Source organism: Mesocricetus auratus, unplaced genomic scaffold, assembly GCF_017639785.1.
Source record: "Mesocricetus auratus isolate SY011 unplaced genomic scaffold, BCM_Maur_2.0 Super-Scaffold_100014, whole genome shotgun sequence".
Taxonomy (NCBI): Eukaryota; Metazoa; Chordata; class Mammalia; order Rodentia; family Cricetidae; genus Mesocricetus; species Mesocricetus auratus.
In genome coordinates, this window is record NW_024429197.1 from 17,953,613 (window position 1) to 17,970,180 (window position 16,568).

At 49.9% G+C, this 16,568-nt stretch overlaps 1 long non-coding RNA gene and 1 other non-coding gene across 4 annotated transcripts; one reads left to right on the forward strand and one right to left on the reverse strand.

Moving 5' to 3' along the window:
* Positions 1-604: 604 nt before the first annotated feature.
* Positions 605-10,646, reverse strand: LOC121143938. 3 transcript variants are annotated; one of them, XR_005881256.1, is made up of 6 exons: positions 10,234-10,646; positions 9,912-10,089; positions 9,227-9,394; positions 4,044-4,130; positions 3,454-3,579; positions 605-1,128 (listed from the first exon to the last, which is right to left on the reverse strand). It is a non-coding gene; the product is annotated as an uncharacterized LOC121143938 (long non-coding RNA). The 3 variants fall into 3 exon arrangements; XR_005881254.1 differs by having other exon boundaries at positions 4,044-4,241; positions 10,234-10,643; XR_005881255.1 differs by lacking the exon at positions 9,227-9,394 and having other exon boundaries at positions 4,044-4,241; positions 10,234-10,636.
* On the forward strand, positions 4,218-4,324 carry LOC121144221. The gene has a single exon (XR_005881540.1). It is a non-coding gene; the product is annotated as a U6 spliceosomal RNA (small nuclear RNA).
* Positions 10,647-16,568: the final 5,922 nt, after the last annotated feature.

A 16,568-nucleotide genomic window follows, 5' to 3' on the forward strand; every position in this document is an offset into this window, starting at 1 on the left:
TTCCCCACTATCCGCTCTTGTTCCCCTCTCCATCTCCCTTCAGATCCTTTCTCTGCTAAGATTCAGCCTTCTACTTTTATGTCATATACAGATTTATATTATATTTAAGTCTAGATTCCTCATTCAAGAGAAAACACAAAATGTCTGTCTTTCTGAGTCTGGCTTGTTTCACTTAACATGATGTTATCCAGTTCCTGCCATTTCCCTGTTGTCTTAGTTAGCATTTCTATTGCTGTGAAGAGACACCAGGACCACAGAAACTCTAAGAAAGGGAAAACATTTAATTGGGCTGGCTTACATTTTCAGAGGTTTAGTCCATTATCACCATGGTGCAACATGGTGGTGTGCAGGCAGACATGGTACTGGAAAAGCATGTAGAGTCCTACATCTTGACTGGCAGGCAACAGGAAAAGGTATGTCTCACTGGGTGTGGCTTAAGCATATATGAGATCTCAAAGCCGGCCTACACAATGACACACTTCCTCCAACAAGGCCACGCCTACTCCAACAAGGCCACACCTCCTAATAGTGCCACTCCCTTTGGGACCATTTTCTTTCAAACCACCACACCTGCATACTACATAATTTCATTTTCTTTTTTTTCTTACTTAGTTTTTATTCATAATCATAAACTTAACTCTGCAATCCAGCTAGACTTGGATGGGAATGAGGAAAATATGGAACCCAAAGAATTTCAGTGAGAGCAGAGATTAAAGGGAATTGCGAGCAGATGGGGGCGAGGGATGCTCTCCTGAGCTACAGAGGGAATGGTCTGGTGGGTATGAATTAGAGTTGCCCAAGTCGGAAATGGCGATCTTCTTGCTGGTCTTGCCGTTCCTGGACCTGAAACATTCCATGGCTTCCACAATGTCCATATCTTCTTTCACCTTCCCAAAGAGCACATTTGCCATCCACCCACTTAGTCTTGACGGTGCAGATAAAAAAAAAAACTGGTGCAGATAAAAAACATTTGTGTTTGGTCCAGCATTTTCCATGGACAAGATGCCAGGACCTGTGTGCTTCAGGATGAAGTTCTCATCCTCAAACTTCTCTCCGTAGATGGACCTGCCGCCAGTGCCATTATGGCACGTGAAGTCACCACCCTGGCAAATGAATCCTGGGATAATTCTGTGAAAGGAAGAATCCTTATATCAAATCCTTTCTCTCCAGTGCTCAGAGCATGAAAGTTTTCTCTGTCTTTGGAACTTTGTCTGCAAATAGCTCAAAGGAGAAGCGGCCCAAGGGCTGGCCATCGGCCGTGATGTGGAAGAGCAGGGTGGGGTTGACCATGGCTGCAGGAAGAGGCAACGGGGACCTAATTTCATTTTCTTTACAATAAAGAAAACATGTGTGTGTGCATGAGCACATGGGCATTTCTTTATTCATTCATCTGATGGCAGACATGGAGGCTGCTTCTGGGTCTTGGCTTCAACTTAGCATTCTGTTCTGATGCCTCCCAGGCAGACGTTACTAATGGTAGGCACCCCCCTCCTTGTATGACGCTAATGCTTATGATACTCTTTCTGTTAGCCTAAGACTCTGTGTCCCCAGCCTCTTACTGTTCTCAAGGACTCAGTATCCCCAGCAATCACCCAGTGCCTAAGAGCTAAAGGTCAGGTGTCAGCCCAGTCACCATCATAAAACCATGAACAAGTCCCTTGTACCAGGCTTTGTCTTTTGGGCCACCAACCAGCTCCCAAATCCTGACACAGAGACTTATTATTCATTTTGAATGCTCAGCCTTAGCTTAGCTCTTTTCTTGCTAGCTCTTATAGCTTAACCTGTTTCTCTTCATCTACAATTTGCCTCGGGGCTTTTTACCTTAGCTTTCTTTCCTGCTGTCTCTCTGGCTGTCTGGCTGATGGCTGCCTGACTTCTAGCCCCGGGCGTCTCCCCTGCTTCTCTCCTCCTCCTCCTCCTCCTCCTCCTGTTATTCCTTCTCTTTTCTTCCTAGATTTCTCCTCCCATTTATTCTCTCTGTCCACCAGCCCCACCTATCCTTCCTCCCGCCTAGCTATTGGACCAATCAGCTCCTTATTGGACCAATCAGATGCCTTGAGCAGGCAAGGTGGAAACAAATGCAACCCATCTTTTCATAATTAAACAAATACAGCATAAGCAAAAGTAACACAACTTTACACAGTGAAAGTAGTATTCTGCAGCATAAACAAATGCCACACCTCTTCGCCTAGCTAAAATAATATTCCACAACAGTCCTTGTCTTAGTCTCTTCCCCCCAAGACAGGTGACAAAGGGTGCCTGCTCTTAGGATGGGAGGGGACTACAACTCCACGTGTGATGGGCAGAGTCTGTGAAACTTGGCAGCTAGGACTGACTGTGTCTCTCTCAACAGTCTTGGCATCAAGAGGGTGACTTCTTATTCAGGCCTCATCTGCCCACCGTATACCTCCCGACCATACACACAGCCACTGTACAGGGGTCGAGAAGCAGGCAGCGCAGCTTGTGTGAGGCCCTGGGGTCCATCCCCAGTACCACGCATGGGTGCATGTGCATGCAAACATGCGTGCCCGTACACACACACACACACACACACACACACACACACACACACACAAGTTCAAGGCCAGCCTGAGCTACAGGCAAAAGTTCTTTTTAAAAGTGACTCCGCCTGGACTCTTAGGGGAGGGCCTAGGCCCTGCCCTGGATGAAATGACAGACTTCTGGAGATCCTCCATGGAGGGCCTCACCCTCCCTGGAAATCGAAGTGGGGATTGGAGGGGGGAATGGGGGGCCTGATGGGGGGCAGGGGAGGAGGGGGAGAGGGAGCTGGGATTGACTTGTGAAGCAAGTTTGTTTCTAATTGAAATTAAAAATGAAGAGAAAAAGTGACTCCATCTCTTTCCTTGTGGTTTTCACCCTTCCTGTCAGGATGCCTAATCCTAAGGGTGAGCGTCAGCTACAACAAGCTGTGTCACTTGCAGGCATCACTCTCTGTCTGTCAAGAGGCTGCTAGCCTGCTCATCAGACAGAAAACACATCACCCTCTTCATGTTCACCCTCAGCAGTATGAGCAAGCACTGGGAATCTGCCCAGGGAGGTCACATGGAAGTTAAGACAGATCCTTGGTACTGAGCTCCCCCAGCACTTCCCTGAGACTCCTGAAGGAACTACAGTGTGGTGGGGACACACACACTAGCCATTACCTCAGTGGAAGCTGGGAGTTGGTGCTGAGCGAGGCTTCCTGGGAAGAGAGGCAGAGAGCTGGCCCAGCTGAGTGACAAGGGCCAGTGGGCTGAGGTACAGGAAAGAGCTAACCTAACCTTAGGGGTCAAAAGAAGTGATGTCCCTTAGCATGGAGAGCATAGACCTCCGGTTCTGAGCTGACCTTCATGGTAAACCTAGACTGAGGTCACAAGACAGGCTTGTCAGAGGCCATGGGACCCCTGACAAAACTCCAGTGCAAACTGCCAACCAACCATCCTTCCTACTTACAGGACAAGCTCACAAACAGGGCCTTGCTAGCCTCTCGTCCCCAGGGCAGTATAGTTGAAGCAGCATCAGGACAGCCCAGCTCGCCCCTATCCACGAAGTCTGAGGCTGGGTGGGGCCTTGGGGAGCCTGTCCATGAATGCAAAAACTTGATCAGAATGCTGAAGCCTTAAGCCAGCCTTCAGGAATGCCAACACACACACACACACACACACACACACACTTTACTCCATCCAACAGATAACACTGGAGCACCTGCCTCACCTACGCTGTACCTCCCATCAGCCCCAATACACACCTAAGCCTACCTCCTTCCTCTCCAAAAGAAGCATTTCCCACCCAAGCTCATTCCCGCCCCACCCAACACCCGGGTACCATATGTTCACTCAGGCACCCGACCCACACACCATACAACCCAACATACAAACATCAGATAATGCATCACGCATCAGCATGCCCACACGCTCACTCCTGTGAACTGGCTTGCCTCACAGCTTACAGACAGATGAGCATACACCCTCCCCCATCTGTGGCCATGTGTCTAGGGGTGGGGTCTGCTTAACCTCACAGAAAGGCATATTTGCTTCTCTTACAAAGAATCCGAGTTCTCAGCCGAGACGGTCTTTGGCAGGGTCCCGTCCATGGACAAGTTCTCTGTAGCGGTGTAGGTTGCCTCCATCCTAAATGACGGTCAAAGCTGTACTAGTTATATTTCTCCTTGTTGTGATAAAATACCTCGCCAGAAGCAACTTAAAGGAAGAAGGGCTGTGCTCGCTTCGATAGCACAGATACTAAAATTGGAATGATACAGAAAAGATTAGCATGGCCCCTGCGCAAGGATGACAGGCAAATTCATGAAGCGTTCATATTTTGTTGACATAGTGTGGAAGGAAAGAAGGAGGGAGGGAGGGAGGCAGGGAAGGAGGAAGGAAGGAAGGAGGGAAGGAGGAGGGAGGAAAGGAGGAAGGGAGAAGGGAAGGAAGAAAGAAAGAAAGAAAGAAAGAAAGAAAGAAAGAAAGAAAGAAAGAAAGAAAGAAAGAAAGAAAGAAGAAAGAACGAGCTTGGTCTTACATAATTTAAGGGGACACATATCCCACTGCAGTGGCAAAAGTGTGGTTAGCAAAGCCATGGGCGGGGGGAGGCTCACACAGCATTCACACCCATGATGCAAAGAGACAAGTACTACTCAGAAAACTTTCTCCATAATTACGTGAATATGTAGTGGGTAGGAGATATGCACATCGTGTCAGAGGCCAGAGAATGGCGTTGGATTCCCTGGAGCTGGGATTACAAGCACAGTCTGTCCCTTGTAGGTGCAAGGAACCAAATGCGCATCCTCTGCAAGAGCAGTGCTCTTTCTTGACTGATGAGCCGTCGCTCCAGTCCTACTTTCTCCTTTTTATCAGTCTGGGGCCCCGGCCAGTGGGATGGCACTGCCCACATTCAGGAGCTGGGGACAGGGAGGATCTTCCCTGCTCAGTCAAACCTCTCAGGAAACACCCTGCCAGACACAACCAGAAGTGTGTCTCCCAGGTGATTCCAAATCCCCACCAAGGTGACAATGAAGATGACTCAACACCACATCCTCTAAATGACTGAACTCTGATCTCAAAGGAAACTGAATAAACCAAGGTGTTTGTTACACTCAGGCCATTCAGTCAGCCATTCTGTCCAATAAGCACATACATCACCTTTATTCTCTCCGCTAAATAAATATTTAACAAATATTAAAAGAATAGTGATAACAAGAGACGTCCAATAACTGGTCTGTCTAGGAGTTCTGTGCCCCCATCCAGCTCTGCATGGCTTGGGGACACACCCTTTCCCTCACCCTTTCCAACAGGATGAGCCTGGCTGGGTGGGTATCCAGTGCCTGTGGCCAGCTGCATCAGCTGTGAGGAGGCTGCAACCAGCAGGGCCAACTGCTCGCCTAGAGGCTGGCTGAAGAAGCAATTGTGCCTGGAGGGCTGTGGATTTTTCTAAGCCCACACTTGACTCTGTCTGCACAGATCCCACCTGTGCTAGGGAGGCATAGCTATCAGGCGGGATGAGAGAAGAAAGGGAAACACCTTCACACAGCAGAGCTCCCATGTCCGCCGACACTTGAAAAGTTCCACGGATACAGGCATGCAGGCACCCTGAGATAGCCTCATACTGTGGGACATGTAAGTTAGGGGAAAGCACAGCTTTGTGTGTGTGAGTGCATGTGTGTACACGGCCCTGTGTGTGTGCATGTGTATACATGCCTATGAGCACAGGAATCTTTCAGTAGCTGTGGGCATTCTCAGCTCTCCTGTACCAACATGTATATGCAGCACCTATACAGGCCAGAGAAACGTGTGTGCATACATGCAGTCACCCTGAACCCTCAAAGAATGCCCATGCACACGTGCTTAAGAACTCACGTACTCCATCCCCTCTGAGAACTCCCCACTCCGAGGGTGGGAGCAGGCACTTACTGTATCTGCTGCCCATCCCATCCCCTCTCACCCTCCAAATTAACCCTGCTCACTCCTGGGACCACCACCCACCCAGGACATCCCGTGCAGGAGAGAAAAAGGTAACCCTGGAATGTGTCTGCTCAATCTCAAATCCTGGCGACCAGGTTTTAGCAGTCAGACATTTTTGCAATTGGGGTTCCTGGGTCCCGCCCCTAGAGACTAATTAACAGTGATCTGGGGAGGGAACAGGCTCAGGAGATAAACACTGCCAGCGTGGTTTTCAACACTGTCCCAGGACTGAGAATGACTAAAGACCCCTGCGTTTGTGGGAGTTCTTGGTCTTGGCAGGACTGATCCTGAGATGTGACGTTGGCGCTCCATCGCTGGACATCCTGGTCTGACCTCTCCTCACCACCTAGATTCTTCTCGAAGCACCAAGGAAAGCAGCAAATCGGGCGCACGCTCACGCACCGCGACTGCCCCCTGCTGGAAAGAGCCTGCGGTGCTCAGCCTCTGCAAGCTGGGTGTTGGGAGTCCCTCAGACAAGGCCTTAGTCGGGCTTGGTGGCAGACCCCAGCACCAGCTACTCAAGAGGCATTACTTGAGCCCAGGATTGTTGAAGCCAACATGGGCAACATTAACGAGACAATTTTTCAAGGAGACCAGCTGGGCATGAGGGCTCATGCCTGTCACCCCAGCACTTAGGAGACAGAGGCAGAAGAATCAAGGAGAGTTAGAGGCCAACTAGAGCTGCATAGTGAGTTCCAGACCACCCAGGGCTATGTGGGGGCACTCTGATTTAAAAACAAAGGTCTCGCTGAGCGGTGGCGGCCCACTCAGGAGCCGGGGCAAGTGTCTCTGTGAATTGATCTCAGACTGAGTTCCAAGACAGCCAAGGCTACATAGTGAGCTCCTGCCTTCACACCTCTGCACCGTCCTGCCAATCTCAGCCTCTCCCAGCCTTCTAGAAAGCCCTCTCACCAGTCACCATGCTCCTCCTGTGCCTCTCCTCCCTGAAGGACCTACTTACAGCAAGTCTCCCATTATGCCTTGACCTCCAGCACCCCACTGGGAGTCCTCAGGGCAGAGGGAACGGGACCGTGGGATACAGAAAGCCTTCTCCAGTGGGTCCCCTACCACTAGGGCAAGGGAGACCTCAGTAAACTGTCACCTGTACTCCTCACACTCAATGCCAGGTACTTATTTTGTTCTAAGCAGTTTGCTAATAATAATTCATTTAATTCACACATAATTATCCTTTCTTTAATGTATAGAAAACTAAGGCACAGAGAGGTTAAGTGAGACCCAAATAAACACACAGCAGCTCAATCCAGAGCTGGGTCTCAGCCCAGGGGTCGGCTCACAAAACCACACTGGTAACCACCCTTCCCTCTTCAGGGAAGAGAGCAAATGAAGCAATGGGGATCTATGTGCCCACGGGCCCAGGCCAGCTTCCCAGTCCCTTTCCAGCACAAGTCAGCCTGGAGTCTCAGCCGGGTGGCAACTCTGGGGCCACGGCGTCTCTTGCTTCCTGCTTAATTTTTCTGACAAGAGCAGATGCCACAGCAGCTGACAGCCAGCCTGTAGGATTGAACAGGAAGGCGGGCCCAGCCCTCATTTGTCTGGTGGAAAAATGGATTTGGACAAGGAGACTGCTGAGCTTCAGGAGACAGGGAGAACCCATGGGTGACAAGTACAGATGGGATCCAAGCAGGCTGAGGTGGGTTCAGGGACAGGACAGGAGGCCCCAGACGCCAGTGGAGGGTCTGCTAAGCCCTGCCCCGTCGCTGTTTTCCTTCCCCTCTTCCTTTCTCCCTCCTCTCTGCCTTCCCTCCAGTTCCTGATCAGGCACCCGGCCTGCACCAGCCTCCAGGGACGAAAGGCTGACACGGGCCCATCACTGTCCTCAAGGCCATCCAGGCAGACTCAGAGACGCTGCAGTGGTGCAGACACTGAGGCCCATCTGTTGGGGCACAGCCTCCACTGCTGACGATCCATGCCAACCGCACAGGCACCTATATCCTTCCCCCACATGGTGCAGTGCTAATGGTCTTGCTTCCACGGTGTGAGAAGGCTTAAGTGGATTGACCCATGTGGTGCGCTCTAGAACAATGCCTGGTACGTGGCCAGTACCTTCTCCCACTCACAGCACCCAGGAGAAGACCAAATGCTAGCTCCAGGGACACCCCCACACTCCCCTTACTCATTTGTCACACTTAGACTCACACTCCAGTGTACCCCTGAGATCTAAGCTCCACTCCACCTGGTGCAAGGCCCTCTTTACCAGATGGGAAGTTCACCATATGTGATGTGCCCACGCTGCTCAGGTCCCTTCTGTCTGAGCCCACCTTTCCAGCCCCAAATCTTAGAAGATGTAGTGGCACAGCTTTCTGCCCCAAGCCTGGTATGGCAGCCTCACCAGTCGTTGGAGTATAGAGGATAAGTAGCACCCACACACACTGCAGAAAGTTTCTCTGTGATCAGACAGTTCCTCCTTAGAGCAGGCCTCAGTCTCTCCAGCTGCAGTGCCAACTACAGAGGGACTGCAGGGTTGATCTATAAGGGGCTTGCCGGGATTTAGCGCCAGGACTGCCGCCCATAGCCCACAGGGGTAAGAGAACAATGCCCAACTTTGTGTAAGTTTCCTCCTAAGACTGAAACATTTCACCCTGCAGGGGCCACTTCTTGTTTTTGTCTTGTTTTTTTATTTGGATTTTTGAGACAGGGTTTCTCTGTGGCTTTGGAGGCTGTCCTAGAACTAGTCTTGTAGATCAGGCTGGTCTCGAACTCACAGAGATCCGCCTGCCTCTGCCTCCAAAGTGCTGGGATTAAAGGCGTGCACCACCACCGCCCAGCTGCAGGGGAGCTTCTTATATTTTTGGTTGTGAGCCTAGCCTTTAAAGGCTGAGCTACCCCTCCAGCCCTAGGGGAGCTTCTTAAACCAGAAGATAAACAACACTAAATAGCTTCAGGAAGTCTCTGAGACTAATCAGACTCACTAGGCCCCTCCCTCCCAGAGTATGCAATAAAAGGCAGAGTGCTACTCTCAGACAAAGAAGACAGACCACTCAAGCTGCATAGAGAAGCAGAAACCAGCAGAGACACCTGGAAAGAACATTCTCCAACCTGTTGAGCTGCCTGCAGGCTCTGGGGTGTGCAGTGTAGTGTACTCGGGGTTCCCAGCTTTGTGAGCTGTCACCCACGCTGGGGTGAGTGTAGGTGATGCAGCTTTGAGTCACTTCTGTTCCTGTAAGTGACCCCTCTCCTATATTCCTGTTAAGTAACCCCAGTCAAACTCATTGGTTCCCCATGTTGGACCCAGGTGGTGTCTGTACCTTGGTCTCTTGTGCGTTCCCTATCTGGGGTGAGCAGACAGATGTGTATGTCGTATTCCTCCAGGAAAGGTCTTGTTGCACAACATCCAGGAGTTGGGCACACTTCTAGCCTTAGCAGGCCCTTCAGAGATGCATTTACGTCTGTGGATTCTATGTGTTGAGTATGACCTGGGAAGGGGGGGGGTGTAAAGTGGGCGATAACTGTGTTTGGTCCTCTGCTTCGCATAACTCAGCTCAATGTCTCTAAAAACATGGCTGTGCCTTGGCCACGGGTGCTGGCTCAGTAGCTTGTGCTCATGGTTAGTGTCATGTGTGGGACAGCCACTCCATGGTGTGTGCTCTGTCTGCACATCTGCACTTGCTACCCAAGAGAGGCCTCCTGAGCCCTTCTACAGCCACATACACAGGCACAGAGGTTTGGATCAAGCCCCAGGTCTGCAGTGATCTTACAGACCCCTCAACACACACACACACAAACACACACACACACACACACACACACACACACACACACACACACTACTGCTGCTGTCTTCCCTGTCCTCCTGTGCTAGCTGGCTTTATGTCAGCTTGACACAAGCTAGAGTCATTTGGGAAAAGGGAGCCTCAGCTGAGAAAATGCCCCACCAGATTATGCTGGGTGTACTATGTAAATTAGGGACTGATGAGGGAGGGTCCAGCTCACTGTGGGTGTTGCCGTGCCTGGACTGGCAGTCCTGGGAGCTATAAGAAAGCAGGCTGAGCAAGCCATGGGGAACAAGCCTGTAAGCACCGCCCCTCCATGGCCTTGGCGTCAGCTCCAGCTCCAGGTTCTTGCTCTGTTTGAGTCCCAGTCCTGACTTCCTTCAGCAGTGGAGTGTGACCTAGAGTTGGGATAATAAACCATGGAGTTTTAGCACAACACTAGAAACCCTAAGACACCTCCCCTCTCCTGTATTCTCCTTCCAGACCCTTCCCTAGGCTGTTGCTCAGCTTGAAATCCTCCCATCCCAGAAATTCATACTCACCTAGAAAGACCACAAAAACAGCTTCACTCTGAGAAGCCTCACCTGAAGGCTGTGCTTTCTCCTCCAGGAAGGCTTCCCTAACTTACCAAAAGCTGGCCCAAGAGCTCCATGGCTCTGATGCCCCTCAAGGTGTGCTTAATGCCTCTACCATGTCTGACAGGGAAGTCCTGAGGACAGGCAGAACCTGACTCCACTGAGCCTCTGGCCTGGCACACACAACAGCCAGAAGGAGGGAGAGCTGAGGTCATCAAAGAGAAGAGGCAGGAAGCAATGAATGGGTAGAAAGGGAGGAATGGGGGGAAGTTTCTTGCTTCCCCTTTTGCAGGCTGTTGCTGGCCCAAGCTCAGAGTGACAGTGCAGCCAGCTCTTCCGGATGGTTTTGCGCTGGGCCCGCTGCCATACCTTGTGACTCCAAACTGAAGAAATGACTGGAGAAATTGCTGCCACCACTTCCTTTGAGAGTGAGAGAAACAGGATAGGCCCCCATTAGCCTTGGACTGACCCAAAGCTGCTCTCCCCCTCTCCCTCTGCTGTACCCAGTCCGTTACCTCTAAAACCAACAGCCTGGACAGCCCGAGTTGTCACCAAGTCCAGGTGGACCTGTGCAGAGGGGGTGAGCTGGGGACAATCACACACCTCAAAGGGAAGCTTTTTGTTTCTGTGTAGCCTTGACTGTCCCAGAACTCACTTTATAAACCAGACAGGCCTTGAACTCAGAGATCCACCTGCCTCTGATTCCTGAGTGCTGGGATTAAAAGTGTGCATCCCCACCCCCCCACCCCTACCCTGGCTGTGAAGCTGTTTCTTTAAATATTTCTGTCATCCTACCTCCCTCATCCCAGGCAGAAGCCACCAGGTCCAAACACCCCTGAGACATTTCCTTATCCCTCTGTGAGCCCAACTGATACAGGAAGGAACCCCAGAGAAACCAGCCAAGCTATGGTCAGCCATGTCCAATGAACTGCAAAGGGCCAGTCTTCTTCAGCAGCAATAACACACACTGTCAAGGCTACATGGTCCAGCAACTCCTCTTGCAGACAGACCAAAAGAATGGCAAGCAATTTTAAACTGATTTTTGTGTAGTGATGTATACTAGCAGAGGGAGCCATGGTCGCCAGGAGTTGTAAGCTAAAAATGTCCATCAACAAATGCCTGGGTGAATACAGAACTTCAGCTCCATGCAGACGGCATACATTTAAAAGGAAGTTAGTTCCCACTCAGCTGCAACATGGGTGATTCTCAAAGGTACTGTACCAAGCGAAAGAATACAGGTGCACATGGGAAAACATCACATGATTCCATCTTGAAGAGTGCCTAGATCAGCTAAGCTCAAAAGCACAGTAAGTAGACCAGGTCTGGTAGTATTTAGTAAATAGTGATGGCAAGCAAATGCCATCACTATGACTGATGTGATGGCCACAGCCAATATGGATGTACTCCAATGGATCTGATGCCCTCTACTGGCTTCCATCGGCAACTGCACACACATGCACATACACACAGGCAGACACATACACATAAATAAAAATAAATTCTTTTTTTAAGATCTTTAAAACTAGACAGGCAGTGGTGGTGCATACCTTTAATCCCAGAACTCAGGAGGCAGAGGCAGATGGTTGTCTGTGAGTTCTAGGCCAGCCTGGACTACAGAGTTCCAGGACCGGCTCCAAAACTACACAGAGAAACCCTGTCTCACAAAACAAAACAAACAAAAATATCTTTAAAAATTCAATGAAACCAGATATGTTGCTATGTGCCTATAATCTCAGCGCTTGGGAAGCAAGATAGGAGGATTATGAGGAGTTTGAGGCGAATATGAGCTACATAGCTACCTAAAAGAAGACAACACCACCAACAACAACAACAAAAAGAGTAGGAGGAGGAAGGGGAGAAGGACAGAAATAAAAATAAAAGGCTTTCTCCAGCTACTGTGTTCTTTTCAGTTTATTTCTATTTCATGTGCATTGGTGTTTTGCCTGCATGTAAGTCTGTCTGAAGAGTCAGGTCCCCTGGAACTGTAGTTATAGGCATATATGAGCCATCATGTGGGTGCTGGGAATTGAACCTGGGTCCGCTGAAAGTGCTCTTAATTGCTCGGCCATCTCTCCAGCCCTCCAGCTGCTACTGTATTTGGGGCAGGTAAGAAGCCCCGCTGACCTGGGATCCACATGGCAGAAGGAGAGAGCTGATTCCCTGAGTTATCCTCAGACTTTTACAAGGTCATTACGGCACATTTGAACCCACACCCATACACACAAATAAATAAGTGAATACATAAGGCTAGAGAGATGTCTCAGCCATTAAGGGCATGTGAGGTTATTGCTGAGGACCTGAGTTCAGTTCCCAGCACCCACATCAAGTGACTTACAGCTGCATGTAACTCCGGCTCCAAAGAATCCAGCACTTTCTTCTGAACTCTACAGACATACACATGTGCACACCATTCAAAATAAAAATAATATGTTGATCAAAGTAAAAAATTTTAACAGCCTACAGTATTTTTTTGGTTTGGTTTTTGGTTGGTTGGTGTGTGTGTGTTTGTGTGCCGGTTTTTTTGAGACAGAGTTTCTCTGCATAACGGCTCTGACTGTCTTGGAACTCACACTGTAGACCAGGCTGGCCTTGAACTCACACAGATCCTCCTGCCTCTGCCTCCTGAATGCTGGGATTAAAGGTATGTACTGCCACCACCCAGCAGCATGCAGTATGTTTAAACTAGTTACAGCTATTATTTTTCCAAAACCTTAAACCTTCATTATTTTGGGTGTGGCATCTTGCTAAACTCTCACATTTGCCATAATTAAGTGTTTTAGTTAATTTTATTAGATTTTCTAGTAATAAGATTACATCTCTGACAAATGATGACAATTCTCCCATAAATTCCATAGTTCTGCTCTCTGTTCTGTTGCCTCACTGTTCTGAGCTCTTTGCTGTGCCTGGACATGCCAGACTTCAAGGTAGCTGTAGGAGAAAAAAAAATGTCAGCAAGCAGAAGCAAGTGACTAACAGGCAAATGACAGCCTGGGGCAGTGGCAGAGGATGGGGTGATGGTGCAAAGCTGGACCAGGACTGGAAGTGAGCTCCTCCGGGGATGCACAGCATGGCTGGCCAGCTCAGCATGCATCTGGGTCTATTCACCTGAAGCCCGTGGGCCAGCAGCATGCCCAGGCCCTCAGGCACTGTGATGGTCTCCTGGCACCCACAGCATCTCTCTCTGTTACCACACTGACAGCTGTCATGCTGGGGACTTTACCCAGACCTAAACCAAGCAGATCCAGGAATCCTCATTTGCATGCTCCAAGCAAGTACAAAATGGAGAGGGGTCCATTTCTGTCTTCAGTGAGGAAACTCAGTCCTGTCTCTATCCTGTTTAGAGTGCGAACTCCTGTTCATACTTAAAAGCCTTATGGATAATGCATCTAACTATAGGTCATAAATGAAGCTCAGGCTTTGATTGGCCTATCCAAGAGAAGCCAGGATTCAGAGGAAGAAGCCTGACATCCAGTCCATCCAGATGTTCACATTCAATGTAAATCTCTCTTGATACCATTAAGCCAAATAAGCTCAAACCGCTTGTACTGGTTAAGGGTAAGTCTCTGCTATTTGTAGAGTCAAGCCAATATTGTAAAAAATAAAAATTTAAAAAAAGGTGATATTTTTCACAGGGACTATCATTCCATTGCAATGAGCCATCTGAAAAGGGGGGTAAGTGAGAAGAGTAATTAGAATTCTCAGTTTATAAACATTTCCCAAAATGTGAATTCAAGAGAGAAATTAGCAGGTCTTTTCATTGTCTGCTCCGTATTTACAGTCACACTTCATCTACCTACTTCTAGGTTAATTAACATTTTCATAAATAAGGCAGCCTCACAGGTTTCTACCCGCGCCCGTAAGGAAAGGGTGAGTGGTCACAGTGAGGCTATGGTGTGGGTACACTACAATGTACAAGGCTTTGGAACACACTATTTCACATTCACTGAGATGTCTAGCCCCGAAAGTTCCTCACTCCGACAAAACCGCACACTTACAGTTCCTGGGCCGTTAGTGTCTCCGGTTCCTGACATCACTGATGCCATTTAGTCTGTTCCAGTCTTCTGCTCATCGTGTGTCCAAATGCCTCATAATTAAAGGAGAACCTACTCGAGTGTTTGTTTGTTTGTTTGTTTGTTTTGGAGACAGAGTATCTTGTAGCCCAGGCTATCCTCAAACCCCCTTGCATTTCCAGTCCTCCTGCCCCCGCTTGCCGAGTATGCGCCGTCACATCCATTTAGTGTGGTGCTGAGACCGAACCCAGGGCTCCACACGTGCTAGGCAAGCACTCTACGGCTGGCACGTGCTCTGCTCAGAGAAGAATTTATTTTGCCTTGTGGTTGGAAAGGGTGTGGTCTCTCAGTAGGAAGACCATGGAAATGAAGCAGCTCGTGGAGGTGGAACAGCTCATGGTCCACACTAGGAGCAAAAGATGCTCCTGTCCCAGAGAACCAGGAAACAGAGCTAGGACCAGAAGTAGGGTCAGCCTGTAACCACAAGTCCACCCCTTCCTGCCCTACACCTGCCAACTAGACCTCAGGTCCAAAAGGTTCCACAGTCCCCCGCTAGCAGGGGACCAAGTGTTCAAACAGATGAACCTGTGAGGGACATTTCCCACTTAAACTTCTTCATCACACGAGCCCCAACTCATACTTAAAAACCCACTGAAGACAGGATTCCACCTCTTTCCCCAGTGGGATGTGAGGGGGTGACTGGCGACCCTGTCACGCTTGGCAAAGTCAGCCGACTTTCTGTCCCAATAAAGTGACATCGAAATAGACCCCACCTATGGCCCTGGGAAAGCGCCAGCGTCCCGGCTGTAAGAACCCACTCAAGCTTCGTTGCTCCTACCATCTCTGTCAGTGGAGGGCGAAAGTCTAAGTTGGCCTCGGCCTGAGGCCATCTATGTATCGTTTTTTTTTTTTGTTTTTTTTGGTTTTTTTTTTTTGTTTTTGTTTTTGTTTTTTTTTTTTTTTTGGTTACTGGCCCTCAGGCCAGCACAGCCCTTCAGCCTTCAAACAGGCCTCAAAGAGACTTTCAGGTAAGCCTCAGATGCGTTCTAAAATTGGTCCCTCAGACAGAAGGGCTGCTTGCATAGGGACAGAGCTGAGGCTGTCTCCCTCAGAGACTCCTCTCCTCCCCAGAAAAGGGACCTGATACCTAATGTCTACACTCTGCCAGAGTCCCATCTTCATTTGTAGCCTATGACTCTTGTCTGAAGGCTCAGTGGGTGAACGAAAGATGCTGTGTGGCCTTGAGGACCAGTGACTGCCTCAAGGGCCCCATTTAGCAACCAGAGTGGCCTTTTCCGTAGAGCCAGAGCATAGCAGGAAGCTGGGCAGAAAGCTACCACAGACAAGGACAAAAAGGACCAGTAGAGGGAGGTTAGGGGAAGAGGGCAGAAAGGTGTTTTAGTGTTTCCTGGAGTCTTCCCCGGGGGCTATGCTTCCCTGCCCTCCCAATACCTGCAAGATACACATGCCTGTCATTCTGAAATCTGCTCCCAGTGTCCCCACATGGTCGGACCACAAACAACCTCTTGACCCCTCTGTCCTGCTATCCTGCAAACCCCCAGCCAGAGAAGATGACATCTTCCTTTTATCCCTGTCCTCTAAGCCCAGAGCCAGACCTCAGGTTTGTCCAAACCGGGCTGGAATGTTCCTTGCCTGCCGGCTGGTCCTAACAATTGAACTCTCAGGAGCCTCTCTTGGATGGCCAAGTCCTGTGGACACTCCCTGCCATCCCAGTGCCCCTGTGATGAAGGCAAGGAGACCCGCTGCTGCAGATCTGCCCCGTTCACGTTTCCCTTTCTGTCCAGTCCCCACCCTGACAACCTCTCCTCCAGTGCTGGGCACTCTGCCCTCGCTGGTGTACAAAACGGTTCCGCGCCATCCCCCACACGGCCCTCCCTTTCTTGAGTCTCCAGGGGCATCCTCCCATTTCTTCTCCAAATGCAACCTTCAGTGGGTAACAGGCACCCTGGGGGACTCACAGCAAAGCACGAGTCCCATTAACCTCACCTGCCCTTTCACTCAATCTTGAGACCTGCGTGGGGCACCCGCCACCTCCTAGCCTGTGTGATCCCTGGAACACATGAAGATTATGCTGCACCTCTAAGGGGCCCCTATCCCTGTGGATGCTAGCCTTGGCAGAATTCTCAGTCCCATTCTGACCCCGCTGTCCGGGACCCTCCTCCTAGCTCGGCTAGTCTTCCGATCCCGGTGATCTCCCTTTACCACTACGCAGGGCAGATGTGCACACAGAGGGTCTAGGGTGGGGATCTAGTGATAAGGCCAGGCCTGGGC